Genomic DNA, 17,603 nt, shown 5'->3' with positions numbered 1-17,603 from the left:
CAGAACAAGAAAAGACAAAATTTCTTTTAAGGAAGTTGGAAGTCCAAGATCAAGATGTCCGCAGGGTTGGTTGCTTCCGCCTGTGGCCTCTATCCTTGAAAATGGACACCTTGTCCTTTCAGGGCCTTTCCTCTGTGCACACCTCCAGTGTCTCCCTCTTCTCATAAGAAAACCAATTAGATTGGATTAGGGTCCCAGCCTGGGTGTCCTTTGAACCTATCTCTTTAAAGACTTATCTCCAGGTACAGCCACATTCTGAGGTAGGACTGAAACACATGCATGGGATGATGGTGGGTCACAATTCAACCCACACGCCAGACCCCATCTCCTTTAACAGTCCTCGCCATCCTTGGCCTCAGCACCAGACCCTGTCAGCCCCTAAGTTGATCCAACAAAGGAGACCCCTATCAGCAGCCTCAGAACTCATGGGCCACCATCTTTATAACAGGAGTGGTTAATAAGGATCACTGAGGATCACTCTTTCCCTGTGTCCTGCCACTGCCCACTGGGATCTTCCCCTGCATCTGGGGCCCACAGTGGACACTGCTGACCATCTGTTTCCCTTAACCCACAAATTCCCCTCACTCCCAGGTGTTTTCCCAGGTGCCCTGGTCCTCTCTGAACTCATCAGTCCCCCGTGACAAACTCTGCATCCTCCAGTGTCTCTTCCTCTGTGCTCCCAGGGATCTAGCGGGCAGGGGCTATGGATGGATCCCATGAGACACAAACGCTGACTTAGACCTCCCATCCTGCTGTCTTCATGAATTCCATCTTGAGCTGCTTGTCATTTCTCTTTCCTGGTTTCTCCTTGCGTCTCTGAACTTTGAACGTTACAGTCTTACAGCTCACTCTAGGGACATGTGGTTTTGGTGAACGCTCAGCCACATGACATTAGATGCTATCCACACACGGATTCTTCACAAGTCTACATCTCCAGCTGTGCTGTCTGAACTCCAGACTTCTTTATCTAACTTCCCAGTTCCATTGCAAACTACCCTCTCTTGCCCCCTTCTCCACTTTTTTTTCCTGGTACCGGGAATTGAATCTAAGGCATTGAACACATGCTGTACCACTGAGTCATTTACCTTTATTTTTCTTGTAAGAGGCAGGACCTCACTGCGTTGTCCAGGATGGCTTTAACTCATTATCCTCCTGTCTCACTATTCTCCTTTGGAGTAGCTAGGACAACAGGTGTGTATCATGACTCTTGGCTCCAGACTGCAGGGTTCCTTGGTCAGCTCAGCTCCATGTTTGCTCCGAGGCCCAGGCTAAAGGCAGCCAGGATCCCACCCTCCTGGTGGTCCTTCTTATGTATACACCCTGATCTTTCACCACAGGATTGTTCTAGCTCCAGTGAAGGCTCAGAGTCTGATGCTGGTCTTAAAACTCAGGACAATGAGACAAGTCAAAGGCTTAATTCATTCAAGTGGGCAGCATCTCTGCACATGGGTTACTATTACACTTCACAACATATACTCCCACTAATGCCATGTGTCTCAGAAACCATCATTGCAACTGTGGAAGAAAGGAAAGAAAGTTTCCAGGCAAATTCTCACCATTCTTGGTTACAGGGGTGTGTTGACCTTACAGTAAGTCACTGAACTGTAAGTGGATTTGTGCACTAGTTTGTACATGTGTTATATTTAATTGAAAAGAAAAAAAAAAGAAAAGCTTAAAAACTTCTCAGTATCCTTTGACTAAAGTAGTAGCATCATTAAATGCCTTGCTGTGGAAGTTTTTTAAAAAGGAAGACAGAAACCAACAGCTCAGAGCTGCTACATGTTTGAAAATTGTGAATTCTCACGAAGACAGAAGCCAAAACCAGATCACAGTTGATAGTCTAAGTTCTACCCCTCACTAGGCAGGTCATGGGCAAAACTGACCCTCTGGAAGTCCTTTCTCTTCCCCCAAATGGATAATAAAGTGAGCAACCGATACTGTGCCTGGTAGACATGGATGTTGTTGGATCCATGGGAGGGCTGGGAAGCTGGGGAGGGGTACTGGAGGACTTTTTACAGCTATGGAAATACTTCATTGTTCTGTGCCAAGGTCACAATCCTGCATCTAAGCTGACCATCTTCCCTGGAAACCAAAACTAGTCTTGCTGTGAGGACAAAAATGTGTTTATCAAGATTGAGAAAGTATTGACTGGGAGGTAGTGAGAAGGCTGTGGTCACAAGCAGGCAGCAACAGAGTGAGGCCTATTGGAATAAGAGGGACCCGGGAGTAGAGGCAGAGAGCTCCTGTACACGGGGAACCCAGGCCTGGAAGATGCCCAGGAATCTGGGGCAGTTCCTACCAGGGACAGGTGGAAAGAGGCTCTTGCTGGGGGAAAGCCTGCAGGCCCCACAGGCCCTGTACTGGCCAGACAGCCTTCAAAACCACAGAACCAGGACGTGCTCCCAAGAAAGTTGCAGTCACCTGAGGCACAACCTGCAAGGATGGCTCCTTTCTTTCTACCTTCCTGGATATAAAGCTGAAATCACTACCTGCAGCTGGGAGGGTAAAAATAGCTCACGGCTATTTCATTTGGTCTCTGTGGTGTTAGTTCTTTGTTTTTCATCTAAGCCAACATTTGCAAAACCAGTAGGATTCATCTAAAGACAGAGATTTCTACTTCTAGCCAACAGACCAGAAGACACACAACATGCAGTTGACTTCCTTGCATGGCAGGAACCTGCTAGCACTGAATTGAAGTCATCTTTTTGTTTTGTTTTGTTTGTGGTGCTGGGGATTGAACTCAGGCAAGCATTCTCCCACTGAGCTACATACCCCAACCCTCACAGTCACTCTCTTCGTTTAAGGCCTTCATGTCCCATTGCTCCTCCCCACAGTGTCATGATCCCTGAACCTATTTCTTATAATAGAGAAATGTCTCTCTGTACATGACTCTGTCAAAATGGGAGAAGGGAGTCGAACATAGTGGTACATGCTTATAATTCCAGCACTCAGGAGGTGAAGCAGGAGGATTGCAAGTTCGAGGCCAGCCTTGGCTACAGTAAGTCCTTGTCTCTGAAAGAACAAAATTAAATGAATAGATAAAATGGGGAAAGGAACCCAGGTCACCACCCACAGAAGCTTCCAATGAGCTCTGATGACTGCGGAACCACTGGGGACCACTGTGCAATTCCCCCATATGAATGGCACTCCCTAGGCTTGTTCAGTGTGTATTCTGCACAGCCCAGGAGTACATTCTGCAGACATTAAGAAAGACCAAGGTGTGGCACAGATCCAGCAGACACGGTAGGCAGGCTTCCAGGGAGGAAGGAAGACGATGGAGGGAGTTTGGATTACTCACGGTGGCAGACCAAAGGAAAAAGTGAACACAACTTTGCAAAGGACATGATCCTTAAAGGAGAGGGCAGAGCAAACGTAAGAGGCCTCTGAAGCCCATGAGTAGCAATGTGCACCCTTTCCTGGTCAGTGTCCCTGTAGTACAGGGGCTTTTGGAAGTCTCCAGGCATGGGCATAACTGGCCTCCCTGGACAAGGCTCATGTTGACACTTTCTGTCATACAAAGAGAACGTTTCTGGACACCAAGAGACAGAGACCAGACAAAATGTTCTTGTGGTCTCTTTTGTCTCCTTTCACAGTAAAGTCATGCAAGTTATTAACCACTGTAACTCCCTTTCCAGAGGGGGAACACTGGCTGGGTGGCTGGACCCTGCAGCCTCACGCCAGTGCAGAAGGGAGCCCGCAAAGACATCCTATCACACTTCTCTTGCCTCCTTTTTCATAATGAGGGACTAAGCTCTGAAGGCTTTTGTTTGTTTTGAGATGGATCTCACTATGTTGTCCAGGCTTGTCTTGAACTTCTGGACTCAGGGATCCTCTCAAATGCTGGGACTACAGGCATGTGCCACTGCCCCTAGCTAGGCTTTTGTTCTTTAACTGTCAGATTGAAACAGGAAAAGGCAAGGTCCAGAGGCCTCTGCCAAGAATTCAGCATTGGCCGCTCTCTTCTTTCTCTGCCTAGGAGAGGGGTGGGGTATTTCAAGACTAGACAAGAGTCCCCATTGAGTTAATCTGCCTACCAGAAAACACTAACTTCATTACACAGTGAGTATAATATCAAGGGCTAGGCCAGGGCTCCCTTAACAAGTGAATGGCTAATTCAGTGGGAGAGAGCTGGGAAGACCAGAATGGAGAAGGGAAAGGGGTGGGCATTAAGACCCCACTGCAGAGTCAGGAGCCAGGTCATGAAAGGGGACATGACCTTTCAAGGCACCTTCTCTCCCTCTCGATGCTCCTCCAGGGTAGCGGCACTTACGGCAAGTACCTACAAAGCCACCAGCAAGGTGACTGCCCAGAATCAATTTCAGCTGGTCTGAGAGAAAAACCCACTTCACCCAAAGGGGTCAATACCTTCTGGAGGAGGCATCTGCTCCTGACCTGTAGCTCAAAGTGCAAATACAGAGAGGGCACTTAAAGTCCCAGGGGCAGGAAAATAAGTTTCAAAGGCATGGCTGGGAGATCAGTGCAAAATTCTTCCTGTAAGAGCTCCACCCTGCATCTACTGTGGTGGCACCCCAGGCCTCCAACCTGGCGATCTTCCCTCCCATGACTGGATTCCACCAACAGGTGTTCTTCTGTCTCTGGTCTCACTTAGAGGCCTCTTGTGACATCTTCCTGGTACTTCTGGTTTTCTTTCTCTTCCTAGATATTGTATTTATGAGTGTGTGAGTGAGTATGCACAAATATGCATGAAGGCATGCTGAAGCGCTAACTAACCTGCTTCTTGGAGGTGGTCCATTCTGCTCTCTGCCCTCTCTGGGGCCTCCCCAGTTCTTGGCTCTTAGAGGACCCTCAGTCTAGTTTCTGCTACAAACTTATTTGCTGAATTCCACTCATTGAGCTGAGTTCATGCCTAGGGAACCCAGACGGGTTATCTTACTCCCCAGGCCTCAGTTTCCTTAACTGTTAAAAGATCTTAGAAGGTTAATGAAAGGACTGAATGGCATTGTGCATTAAAAACACGTTAGGACTGGGGGTGTGGCTCAATGGTAGAGAATTTGCCCAGCATGAGAGAGAAGTTCCATCCCACAAACCAGAAAAACAAAAATAAAATATGCATATTAACTACTATTATCGTTTATATTTATTTGCTATATATGCAAAACATATACAGTTGGCCCTCCATAATCTCAGGGTTGTGAATCCTTGGACTCAACCAACCTTGGACTGGAAATACTCCTGGGTTCTGCAGTTAGGCCTGTGATTCTTGCTCCTGTCCTGATGATGTTCAGACTCCCTAATAAACAATACAAGACAATTATTTACCAGCATTGACATTGGGTTAGGTATTATAAATAATCTAGAGATGATTTAAAGAAATCTAGAGATGATTATGCAGATACTATGTCATTGCATATAAGGGACTTGAGCATCTCTCCCTTGTGGACATCCTTATAGGGGTATTCTGGAACCAATGCCTGTAGACACCAAGGAAGAGAAATGTCTGTTTCTAAATCTGCTTTGGAAAACTCCAAGGTCCTTTTCACCTTGCACCCAGAGGTAAGAATCTGCTTCAGGGACCTGCGGGAGAGACTGACGTGCCCTTGAGCACACAGTGACCTGGGACTATTCTGGAAGCAAAAAGAAATTCCTCCCATCCTCATCGAGCTCAAACCATACATCAGGCTTTTAGAAATCCATAAAATATTTAGGACAGGGCCTCTATGTCATCAGATTGCAGTAGCAGCCAAATGTTTTATAAATAAACTACATTTTGATTCATCATACTACAGGGGAGGAATTTCAGAAAAAAAAATTTGGGAACAGTGTTGACGAGCCTGTTGCTTCTGGAAGAAACAGCTGCCAAGTCTTATGAGGGAATGCTATGCCCACCCCCTGTGCTCACATTGCTCCAGGGCGGGTCCATCCTGGAGGCCATGCTTGTAGGAAGATTGGGCCACTTGGAAAGCAGCTAGGATGATGCAAGTCTAGGAGTGCATCCCAAGAGCTTGAGCCAGAAGGACTGGAGCCATTTGATCCCCTGTCACATTATCACCAGGTGAAGGGTAGTTCACTCAGATTTCCAGTTTCCACGCAAAATCACAGGTACTTGAGATCCACACACATGAAAGGAATTTCAAGTTTTCTCACACACAAAAAGGAGAGTCTCCAAGGTGGAAGTTTTAGTGCGTTGGGGTTTTATTTCTTTCTTTCTTTCTTTTTGTGGTACTGGGGCTTGAACTCAGGGGAATTACACTTGCTAGGAGGTGCTCTACCACTTGAGCCAGGCCCTGAGCCCAGAGGTTTATTTTAGTATAGCAGAATAAATGTCGGAAGAAATTCAGAGAGAGGAAAAGTGCCTCCTGCTAGAAGTGCAGGGGTGGAAACAGGCTCAAAAATGGCAGCCCGTTTGTGGGTTCTATATGCTCTGAGCTGGAGAAATACACATCAAGCTGAGGTCTAGCAACCCCCAACGGTTCTTGGTGGGCAAGGTGAACACTGTTTAATATTCTTAAACAGAGATGTGATGTCAGCCTACCCAAAACACAGGGACAATCGGCATTTCAGGGCTTCCTTTTGCTAGACATGACTTTCATTTTTCTATCTCTCTACCCATTTAAGGAGCTTTGTAGCTTCTCCAAGGAGAAGGTAGACACAGATAGTCCCTCTGTGTCTCCCTATTTTATAATTCTTCATCTAAAAGGAGATGGGAGTAAAAGGAGATGGGAGGGGAGCTAACTGCTCTGGCTTTTCAGTTTTTACTTCTTGGTTCCATTGTTTGAGTCTAGTGTGTTTAATATTTATTAAAAATCATATATTCACGCCTGTAATCCCAGCTACTCAGGAGGCAGAGATTAGGACGATCACAGTTCAAAGTCAGCTGGGGAAATAGTTTGTAAGACCCTATCTCAAAAAAAAAAAAAAAAGGTTGGTGGAGTGGCTCAAGGTATAGGCCCTGAGTTCAAGCCTCAGTACAGCCAAAAAAAAACATATGATTTCCCTATCTCCTCATCTATCTATCCTGTCCCAACAGGCTATGACAACCTCACCTGGGCAGAGTGATGTCAGAAATTGGAGAAAGGTTGGTGGCAATGGCTAAAATCCTTCTCCAGGCCAGGAAATTTGTGTCCCAAAGGCCTTGTGAGATAGTAAGCACCCTGTAACAGGTGCCTAAAAGCTTCTTGCTAAGGAGCACTAATTCCTTTCTTGAGCCCACAAATTAAGGCTGCATAAAAACCAAACATCTCTGTCTCCATTTTGCTTCTGTCATTGCTCTGAGCTATTTTCTCTACAGTCATTTTAGAATCACTGATTGATAACATCTTTACAACAAGAAGCCACCTTCCAGAAAAAGAAATAGCAGAGCCTCCACAAGTCAGACCACCTACCACACAGAACCTATTGTGACAAACGGTCCCACCTGCCAAACCACCTGCTACCACCTCTGACCACTGGAACACACTCTTGACTGGGACTGTTTAATAATTATGCATAGCTTCCCCCACCCATTCTTCCTTCTATTTAAACTTAAAGCAAATATCTGTTGCAGAAAGATGGCGAAGATGGACTGAAATGCTACCTTTCCTCTCCCCACAGAAGCTCTGTGGCTTTTTCAGCCCTTACCATTACTTGTCTTTTATTTGGTGTATTGGAGCAGGTGGCTGGACCTGACCTATGAAACCCAGGAATTTGGGCCCAAGACCTAAAACATCCTATAACAACCCCAACCCCTAAAATTAAGTGGCAGATGGCCACTAGCCAGGCTTTGCATTGCAAAAAGGAAGCACTGCACTATAATGCTGTAAACCTTTTGGCAATGACATATTCAAGATGTTGGAGGCTGTGTTTGTTGGCAGCAGAGAACCCGTCAGTCTCTCTGTAACCCCAACATCTAGAAACGTGCATGCACATGAAAGACTCTCGGGTGCGCTTGAGGTGCCTTTCAATGTTAAGATTATTTAGACTCTTACAAGGATAATAACAAATAAATAATAATACTCTCACCAAGGAGATTACACTCATTAGAAAATGTGGTATGGTGATTTATAAAAAGAAATACTAATAGGGAGTGGTGGTTTGTGTCTGTGATCCCACGCTTGGAAGGCAGAGGTAGAGGCAGGAGGATGGCAAGTTCAAGGTCAGCCTGGGATACGTAGTGAGACCTCAAAAAAACTAAAGAAAGGAAGGAAGGAAGAAAGAAAGGAAGGAAGGAGGGAAGGTAGTCATACACTAAAAATAGCATTTCAGTCACTGTCACATGACGGTGGTCCTGGGAGATTATGGAGATGAAAAGTTCCCCTTACCTGGTGGTCTGGCAACCATGGTGATGTTTTAGTGCAATGCGTGAGTTTGAGATGATACTGTTGTAGACCAACCTACCACGATGCCAGCCAAATAAAAGTATAGCACAAGCTAGCGCCAGCAGCTCACGCCTGTAATACTAGCTACTTGGAAGGCTAAGCTCAGGAGGATCACTGTTCAGTGTCAGCCCGGGCAAATAGTTCATGAGAACATCGTTTCCAAAATAACCAGAGCAAAATGGACTGGAGGTGTGGCTCAAGCGGCAGAGCACCTGCTTTCAAACCCCAATCCCACCAAAAAAATATATATATTATATATATTATTTGTGTTGCCATATATATGGCAATGATTAATTATTAATGAATATATTAATATATGGCAATGACAATAAACTACCATATATCAGCTTATACATTTGCTATACCATATTTTTGTTTGCTTGCTTGTTGTTCAGCAGTGCTGAGGATCAAACCAAGATTTGCACATGTTCATTGTGCTCTACCACTGAGCTACATTCCCTGCCTCCTATATTACACTTTTTTCATGATTTTTGTTTTGCAGTGCCGGGGATTGAACACTGGGCCTCACAAGCAAGCTCTACCACTAAGCTATACCCCAGATCCTGTCATTATTTTGGAGTGAACTCCTCCTATTTATAAAAAACAAATACCATAAACAGTATGCCGTCTTACCTGGAAGCAGCCTCACACAACCTGTGCTTACCCCATCTTTTGATTGCATCTTTTTTGGATGGGTTTTTTTGAGATAGGGGCTCGTGAACTATTTGCCCAGGCTGACTTCGAACCATGGTCCTTCTGGTCTCTGCCTCCTGAGTAGCTAGGTTTACAGGCATGAGCCACCAGCACCTGACCTGATTGCATCATTTTCTCCTGTGTTTGAGTTAATCTCGTGTTGCTTTGTTCACCTGGCCCTAGGAGCATAGGCTATTACACATACATATCTACATATGTAATAATAGACAGATGTTCCCACAATGATGCAATGGCTTAATGAACATATCTGTGTTGTTAAGTTATTCACACATGACTATATTTGGTCTTCATCTGCTTTTCCTGATACATCAGCTCCTAAAACTCTTGAAATCTCCAAGCAGTAAATATCCTTTTATATTCTAATGAGGTGAGTGCTGGCTGAGGCTCCTGGACAGCCTCAAGACAAAGGCTGCGTGCCAAGAGAAACAACCGTTGATTAGATGGAAGGAATTTGGTCCCAACACCCTGAACTCAGCCTCTTAACAGGGGAGAGGGCTAGGGACGGAATTGATCACCAATGCAGACCATTTAGTCAGTCATGCCTGTGTAATGAACCCTTCCTAAAACTCCCAAAGGACAGGGTAATGCAGCTTCCATGTTGCCACACACATATAAGGGCTGGAAGGGTGGTAACCTGGACAGGGCACGGAGCACCATGTCCCTTCCCACACACCTTGCCCCACGCATCTCCATCTGTATCCTTTGCAATATCCTTTGTAATAAACCAGTAAAACAAGTGAACTTTTCCCAAGTTCTGTGAGCCACCCCAGCAAGAGGGGGTCAAAGGAACCCCAATTTATATCTGGCTCATCAGAACCACAGGTCACAACCTGGGACTCCATTGGCAGCTAAAAGGGGGAGGAGTGTTGGGGACTGAAGCCAACACCTGTGGGATCTCCAGGTAGATAGTATCAGAATTGCACTGAATTATAGGACAGTGAGTCGGTGTCAGCTTAGCAAGGGGAAATCCCACACCTCTGGAGTTGGAAGTACTCTGTGATGTACGGAGTGTTGAGAACACAGTAGGAGCAAGTGTCAGTTAGTGTCTTCTTTCCATACCTGTAGGAGAGAGAAGGAACACCCTTTCTTCACTCATGGCCTGTTTGCTAACAACCATGGGAAAGGGCATGAAAAATCAAGTGGTGACCACAGCATGTGTTTGAACCAGCTGCAGCACATGTTTGCATATTCCAGAACCAGCAAATGACTCATGATAATACTAGCCCCAAAACAGTACCTGAGGGCCCCTTCTCTGTGGAATCACCAAGGCTGCTGGGGCCCTGTACACATCCTGAAAACTGGAGGGCCTTCAAGGCCTTCATTGCTGCCCAGTGCAATGGGGCTCTCATCTGTGTGCTCTCTGCATTCCCCGCCCCCTTCCACTTTGGCCAAAACAACCACACTCCTCAATTTCTCCTCAAATTTTCTGCACGCGTTTGAGGGAGATAATGGATTCTGTGTGCTTGAAAGCAATGCCATCTCCTATTATGTGAGCTATGGGGAAGCTCTCCAGAAGCAGCAGCTCAGGTGGTGCAGTGGGTGAGTTTTGCCGATAGTGACTCAGTGTCCCCAGCCAGCGACTTGGGTGTTCCCTGCCTTGGGCATCATCCACCACAACAAACAGACCACTGAGAAAACAAAGGAGGAGGCGAGTTGAATTCTGGGGCTGCTGGATGCTGACTAGAAAAAAGAGGACTTTTCTAGTGGTCAAACAAGTGATGCTGGCTTGTTATCATAGGTGTCTGCACCCTGTTGCAGTGCTACAAATAGCTTTTAGAGACTTCTAAAACCAACTATGGGTTCCAGATCCAGGTTGTCTTGAAGGAGCTGAAACTGTGACAAGATGGCCCAATTTGATGCTAAGAAGTTTGCAGCGAGCCAGCCTAAAAAGGACAACCAAGGAAAAGAGTTTGCAGGAAGAGAAGCAGAAGCCCAGGCTGAGCAGAAAGAAGAAGTAAAGGAAGCTGCTCCAGTTCCTGAGAAGGATATGGGTGACAGTGAGCCTATGAAAGGTACTTCGAAACTGCTTTTGCTGAGAAACACTGACTCCTTACTTGGGTCCATAAATTAACTAAAAGCGAGAGAGAAGCCTGCCATCCCTGTCTCCATTTTGTATCTGGCTTTGGTCTGAGCTGTTCTCACTGCAGTTCTCACCTTGCAACCACCAACCACCTGGGAATCCAAGAAAGATAGGACTGATTGCTAACATCTTGCAATGAGAGACAAAGGATCCTACCCCTAAGAAAAAGAACAGCAGAGCCTCCAAGGGACAGATCACTGCGACAGACCACAGGTGAGCAACAATGACTTGCTTATCCTGGCTAGATTGCTCCTCTCAAGTGATGACAATGGCCAAGAAGTTTTCATGATTATACATACCTTTCACCCCCTGTCCCAAATTCTTTATTTAAACCTAAAGATCACGTCTATACCCGAAGATGGCTGAATGCTTACTTTGTATCTTCCCATGCCATGTAATAAAGCTTTCTCTGCCTTTCACCATAACTCATTTCTTTATTTGGAGTATTGGGGCAAATGACCAGATCTGAGGAGAACTCAGATCTGTGGAACTCCTAGATTTGGGCTTGGGGCCTGTTAGGGTGAACAAAAGGAAGCCATGTTAGAGCTGGACCACCTCCCCCTTGAAACTGACTTACTGGAAACTCTCTACCAGGCCCTAAAAGAAAATAGACATCCACCATTTAAATAGCCATTTAACTAGAAACTCCCCACCTGGCCTAGAAGGAATGACCTAACCTTAAGCCATTATCTCAGGAGGGCCAGAGGGCCATTGAGGATTATCTTACCTAGTCACCTTCCTGGGGATTTTCCATCCACCGCATGAATACTCCCAGTCTGTAAGCAGCTGTTGTCTCCAGCTCTCTTGCTGAGATTCCCCTCTGGAGGTCCATTTCTCCACAATAAACTCTGTACTGGTGTTTGAGTCGTGTCTCCTGCTTATCCATTCTGCACTTCTTTCATTTCTAACAGGGCCTACAACTCCGGTTTCCAGGCCAAAACTAAAGACCCCTTTGCTCACCTGCCCAAAAGTACCTTTGTGTTGGATGAATTCAAATGCAAGAACTCAGCTAGGCAAGTAACTCAAACCTGTAATCTTAACTACTTGGGAGTCAGAGATCCCAGAAGATCAAGGTTTGAGGCCAGCCAGGAAGGGGAGTGTTAGAGTGAACAAAAGAAGCCATGGCCTGTTGTGATGGTACACACCGGTAATCAACAAAGCAAGTGGATGAGGCAGGAGGATCACAAGTTTGAGGCCAGTCTGGACTACACTTTTTTTTGCCAGGCCCTGGTGGCTCACATCTATAACCCTAACTACTCAGAAGGCAGGGATCAGGAGAATTGCAGTTTAAAGCCAGCCCAGGCAAATAGTTTAGGAGACCCTAGCTCAGAAAAAACAAACAAACAAACAAAAAAACAAAAAAACATCAAAAAAAAACAAAAAAAAGGCTGGTGGTGGCTCAAGGTTCAAGCTCCAATACAACAACAACAAAAAGAAGCCATTTTAGAACTGGACCCTCCCTCTTTTCCTTGAAGGAGGCTTACTGGAAACTGTCCATCTGGCCCTAAATAAAAATAAACACCCACCTATAGCCATTTCTAGAAACTCTCCACCTGGCCTAGAAGAAAAGACCTGCCCTTAAGCCATTATCTCAGGAAGGTCAGAGGGCCATTGAGGATTTTCCCATCTGGTGATCTTCCTGGGACTTCTCCACCCACCTCCTTTATCTACTTCCAGTCTGTAAGCAGCTATGGGCTCCAGCTCTCTTGTTGGGGACCCCCTCCACAGGACCGCTTCTCCACAATAAACCCTGTGTGTACTGGCGTTTGAGCCATCTCCCTGTCTATCCATTCTGCTCCTCTTTCGTCCAACATGGAGGAAGGGAGTTCTTGAGACCCTATCTCAACTAATGGCTCGGAGCAGTGGCTCAGCTCTGTCATCCCCAGCTATGTGGGGTCTTCCAAACAGAACGCTCATGATCCAGGCCAGCTTGGACATAAAGCAAGATCCTTTCTCAAAAACAACCAACATAAAAGGGGTGGTGGAGTGGCCTCAAGTGGTTGCCTGCATGCCTGGCAAACGCAAAGCCCTGAGTTTAACTTAAAGAAATGAAAGAGGCCTAGAGGTGCAGCTCAAGTGGTAGAGTGACTGCTCTGCAAGTCTGAAGCCCTGCATTCCAAACCCCAGTTCCACAAAAAAAAAAACAAAATATATATATTGGGCTGATGGAATGGCTCAAGTGGTAGAGCACCCACCTAGCAAGTGTGAGGCCCTGAGTTCAAACCCCAGTGCCACCAAAAAAAAAGAAAAAGAAATGAAAGCACTCCAGTGAGAACACAGTCTCTGTGGCACTGCCATAGTTTGGGGAACACTTTGATAAGTCCCTGTGTTATGCTGAGTATTTCTTCCTAGAAGAACTTGCCCAGAACTTCATGGGGTACAAGCTCACCACTGAGTGTTCCAACAATTGGACAGTGAGGAAGAATGTCTTTGCCAGTGTCATCAGCTTAGGAACCAACATTAGCAGCTCGGTTTCTGGAGTCTGGGTCTTCTGAGGCCAGGAGTTTGCCTTTCCTCTGAGTTGAGACTGCCAGGTGGGTTATAAGTCATATACATGGCAGAAACTGGATCCTGGTAGCAAGGAGACCCAGACCTTGACTCCAGAGTACTTTTCCTGGGAGGGAACCTTTCAGAATGTGGGGACAGCCTTCAATCAGGGCAAGACCTTCAAGTGAACATCTCTTGCTGTCACCTAGCTGCCTGCACCTGTCCTTCAGGGAGATGGGGCTATTCATGGAAACTGAACATTGAAAGAAAGAAAATTACCTAAAGCAGACTCTACTTACCAACTAATACTGAGTAGACTTTTCTTTTTATTTTTTGGCAGTACTCAGGACCTTGAACTTGCTAGGTAGGTGCTTTACCACTTGAGCCACACCCCCAGCCCTTTTAGCTAGGGCCTCATGTTTTTTTTCTGGGCTGGCCTGGACTGAGATGGTTCTACCTATGCCTCCCATGTAGTTGGGATTATAGGTATGCACCACCAAGCCTGGCTTATTTGTTGATAACTTTTTGCCTGAGTGGCTTCGAACTGTGATCCTCCCAATCTCCACCTTCTGAGTGGCAGAGATAAGGATAGACTTTCATGTGTTCTCTTCCTGATCTTAGTCATAGCTTTACTATGAAGTCCATTGCAGAATTACCAACTCCCAAACCACAGAAACATTCAGAATTAAGAACGAGCTGGAGGGAGAAACTGTTTGGTCCATAGTAATAAGCACCTGTGGGGGCTACTGTTTAGCAGAAGCTATGCCTGGTATTAGGGCTGAGTAGTCTCACCCCTCCAAATTCCTGTGTTCATGTCCTAACCCCCATACCTCAGAACTGACTGTATCTGGAGATAGGAACTTTAAAGAAGTAAGGTAAAATGAGGTCATATGGGTGAGCCTAAATCCAATCTGATTGGTATCTTTATAAGAAGAGATTTGACACAGACATACAGACAGACCATCATGTGAGGACACAGGGAGAAGACAGCCATAGTCAGCCAAGGAGAGAGGCCTAGGAGAATAAAACCTACCATGCTTTGATCTTGCACTTCCAGCCTCCAGAAATGTGAGGAAATCAGTGTTGTTGAATCTACCCAGTTTGGGGTGTTTGGTGGAGCATCCTTAGGTAATATGGAGGGGATTTCATTTCACCCTTACAACTACTATAGTTATTTTTCCCTATCTTACAGAAGAAATCAAGGCTCAGAGAAGGCAGTTCATTTGCTCCAGTTCTCACAGTCACAAGCACCAGAGCCAGGATTTGAAATCATTTCACATAGTTGTAAAACCCACATTGTTTCTACCACATCAAATTGCCCAGTGTCAAACAAAATGCAGAAAGTCACTGGTTTGGGGTTTGTTTTGAGATTTGGGGGGTTTTAGTTTGGATTTTGGTTTTTGCTTGATTTGGGTTTTTTTTTCTTTTTGAGATAGGGTTTCTCAACATAGTCTAGGCCTGCAATCTTGTACTTGCAATCTTCCTGCCTCAACCTCCTGAGTGCTGGGATTATAGGTATGAACCACAACACTCAGCTAGGAGCTACTGTTTTAGACTAACAGACCATACTAAAACCAAAGTTCCTTGTCCATCAAATCTAAACCAACACAAATGAGAGATGGCCAGATTTCTCCAACAGGCCATTTTAAGTGGTATAATAATAAAACTCCCTCCTGCCTTAATCATTACACTAAAATGTAACCTGAAATAACCTGATGCGGATCAAACAAGTTTTCTATTGTTCTGTCTTCCAGTCCCCATCTTACGAGGACGGCAACTTTGAAATGACCCATTCACTTGATTTTGGTTCCTGGATTCTTCAAGTACTTTTCTGTTTGTAAAAGCAACTTCCTCTGCTTGGCTCATTGCACCACTCATTCTGCTTCATGGAATGAAGTGTTGCTCTGGTAGAGTCAAAATTAAAGCCAGTTAAGATCTTTAAACTGAATTTTTGTAATATTGCCTTTTGACACTAAAAAAATTAATGTCTTGCTGAAACTACTGCAGGATCCAACCAGTGCCAAACCAGCTATTGGATGATATTCCAAGAAAGGCACTGCTTGCTAATGCTATCAAGAGGCCAGGCTGTGCTCATCTGGTGGCCTGGCTTATTTTACTCCTGTCATGTGGCCCTGGAGCTCACCAACAGAGGGGAAAACTCCATCAGGTCCTCAAGACTTAAGTCCAGGGCTGGTAGAATAGCTCAAGTGGTAGAGTTCCTGCCTCACAAGCATGAGGCCCTGAGTTCAAGCCCCAGGACTCCCAAAATAGATAAAATTAAAAATAACTAAGTGCCACAAAGAAAAAAAAAAAGAAAGAAAATGCTAAGCCAGACACCAGTGGCTCATGTCTGTAATCCTAGCTACTCAAGAGTCAGAGATCAGGAGAATCGTGGTTTGAAGCCAGCCAGGGAAAATAGTTTGTGAGATCCTATCTTGAAAAAACCCATCACAAAAAGGGCTGGTAGAGTGACTCAAGGTGTAGGCCCTGAGTTCAAACCCCCGTACCACAAAAAAAAAAAAAAAAAAAAACTCGAGTCCAGACAATAGAGTCATACAGCATCCAAGGGGACCCACAGTCTTCCAGTGGGGGTAAGGGGCATTCCTTGCCCTCTCTGAGGCTGTGCCCAGCCCAAACCCCAGGGATACCACAGAACAGTGCCTTTCCTGATGGAAGTCACTCTGACGATGAGCACCTGAAAATTGACAGCCCCTCTGATCCACCCAGCAACATGCCAGGCACTGTATGTTACTGCTAATCTGTACATCCATTCTAACAGGTAAACATTATCCATAGCACACATATCACAGAGGGTGAAACTGGACTTGCCAGGGATGCACTGACTAGAAAGCCATGGAGCCCAGTTTCTGCTCACCTATGCTGGCCCCTAAAACCTGTTCTTCCTCTACTGTCCTGCCTCACACCAAGAAAAATCAGGACACCAACACATGCCTGGGCAGTTCATTAGGGCTGCTTCTAGATACTCCCAGGAGGGCTGGCAGAGCAGCTCAAGTGATAGAGTACCTGCCTACCAAGCATGAAGCCGTAACTTCAAATCCTAGTACCTCCACAAAGTAAATAAATAAAGAGATAGAGAGAGCCCCAATAAACCACTGATGCCTTTTCAGAGGGGACCCACTACAGAAATTAGGGGTCTCCAGGGACAACAAGCTGGTTACCCACCTAATTAAAACAAGTGCCTCGCCAGGAGCAAACCAAAGATGACACACACTAGCATCTTTCTGCCAAGCCATCCCAACAGCTCCTAGCACTGTGCTCTCCCATAGCCCATGCCCCTGACCCACACCCCAGCAGGCAGCCCAGGGCTGGGGAACAGCCTTAGCACTTTACTTTGGTCCTGTCCACTCTGGGCCAAGTGACACAGCTGAGGAAGATTTCTGTCAGGGGAATGCTAGTGTCATGCTTATTGGTATCAGCTCCAGGATGATACCAGGAGATAGTGTTGATTGTCTGGGTGTGCCTCAAAGGTCAGGCAGCCTGGGGCAGGGGTTCAGAGACACCACACTTAACCAAGGAATGGGGTTCAAATGAGTTGTGTGTCTCTGTTATTTCTCAGCCTAATCCTCCTCACTTCTCTGATAGGGGTTGAGTTTGATCGGCTCTGAGGATGGTTTACAGCACTGGTGTTGGGGTGCTGCAATGGATTTCATTCCCTACATTTTAGTCCTAACCAGAGTGGTTATACCAAGCTTCTAAATGAGAAGCAGACTTGAACTACATAATTCATATATTTATCCCTTCATTTGATCATTTAACTAATGTCTACCCCATGCGACTGTGTGCCATACGGGAATGGCTACAGAAAGTCCTTTTTTTTTTTTCTTTTATTATTCATATGTGCATACAAGCCTTGGTTCATTTCTCCCCCCTGCACCCACCCCCTCCCTTACCACCCACTCCGCCCCCTCCCTCTCCCCAGAAAGTCCTTGAAGAATAAAATATCTTTTGACAACCTGATTTACCAAACACCTGAAGAGACAAATGCT

The 17,603-nt window shown here is 45.7% G+C and overlaps 2 pseudogenes; both read left to right on the top strand.

The window, feature by feature from the left end:
* Window positions 1–10,031: 10,031 nt before the first annotated feature.
* Window positions 10,032–11,514, top strand: LOC109697891 (elongation factor 1-gamma pseudogene; annotated as a pseudogene).
* A 356-nt stretch (window positions 11,515–11,870) lies between these two features.
* On the top strand, window positions 11,871–13,784 carry LOC141416290 (elongation factor 1-gamma pseudogene; annotated as a pseudogene).
* The last annotated feature ends 3,819 nt before the right edge of the window (window positions 13,785–17,603 follow it).

This window comes from Castor canadensis, chromosome 14, assembly GCF_047511655.1.
Source record: "Castor canadensis chromosome 14, mCasCan1.hap1v2, whole genome shotgun sequence".
In the NCBI taxonomy this organism is placed as follows: Eukaryota; Metazoa; Chordata; class Mammalia; order Rodentia; family Castoridae; genus Castor; species Castor canadensis.
Note: the sequence above shows the minus strand (reverse complement) of the source record. Positions and strands in the feature narration are given on the sequence as shown.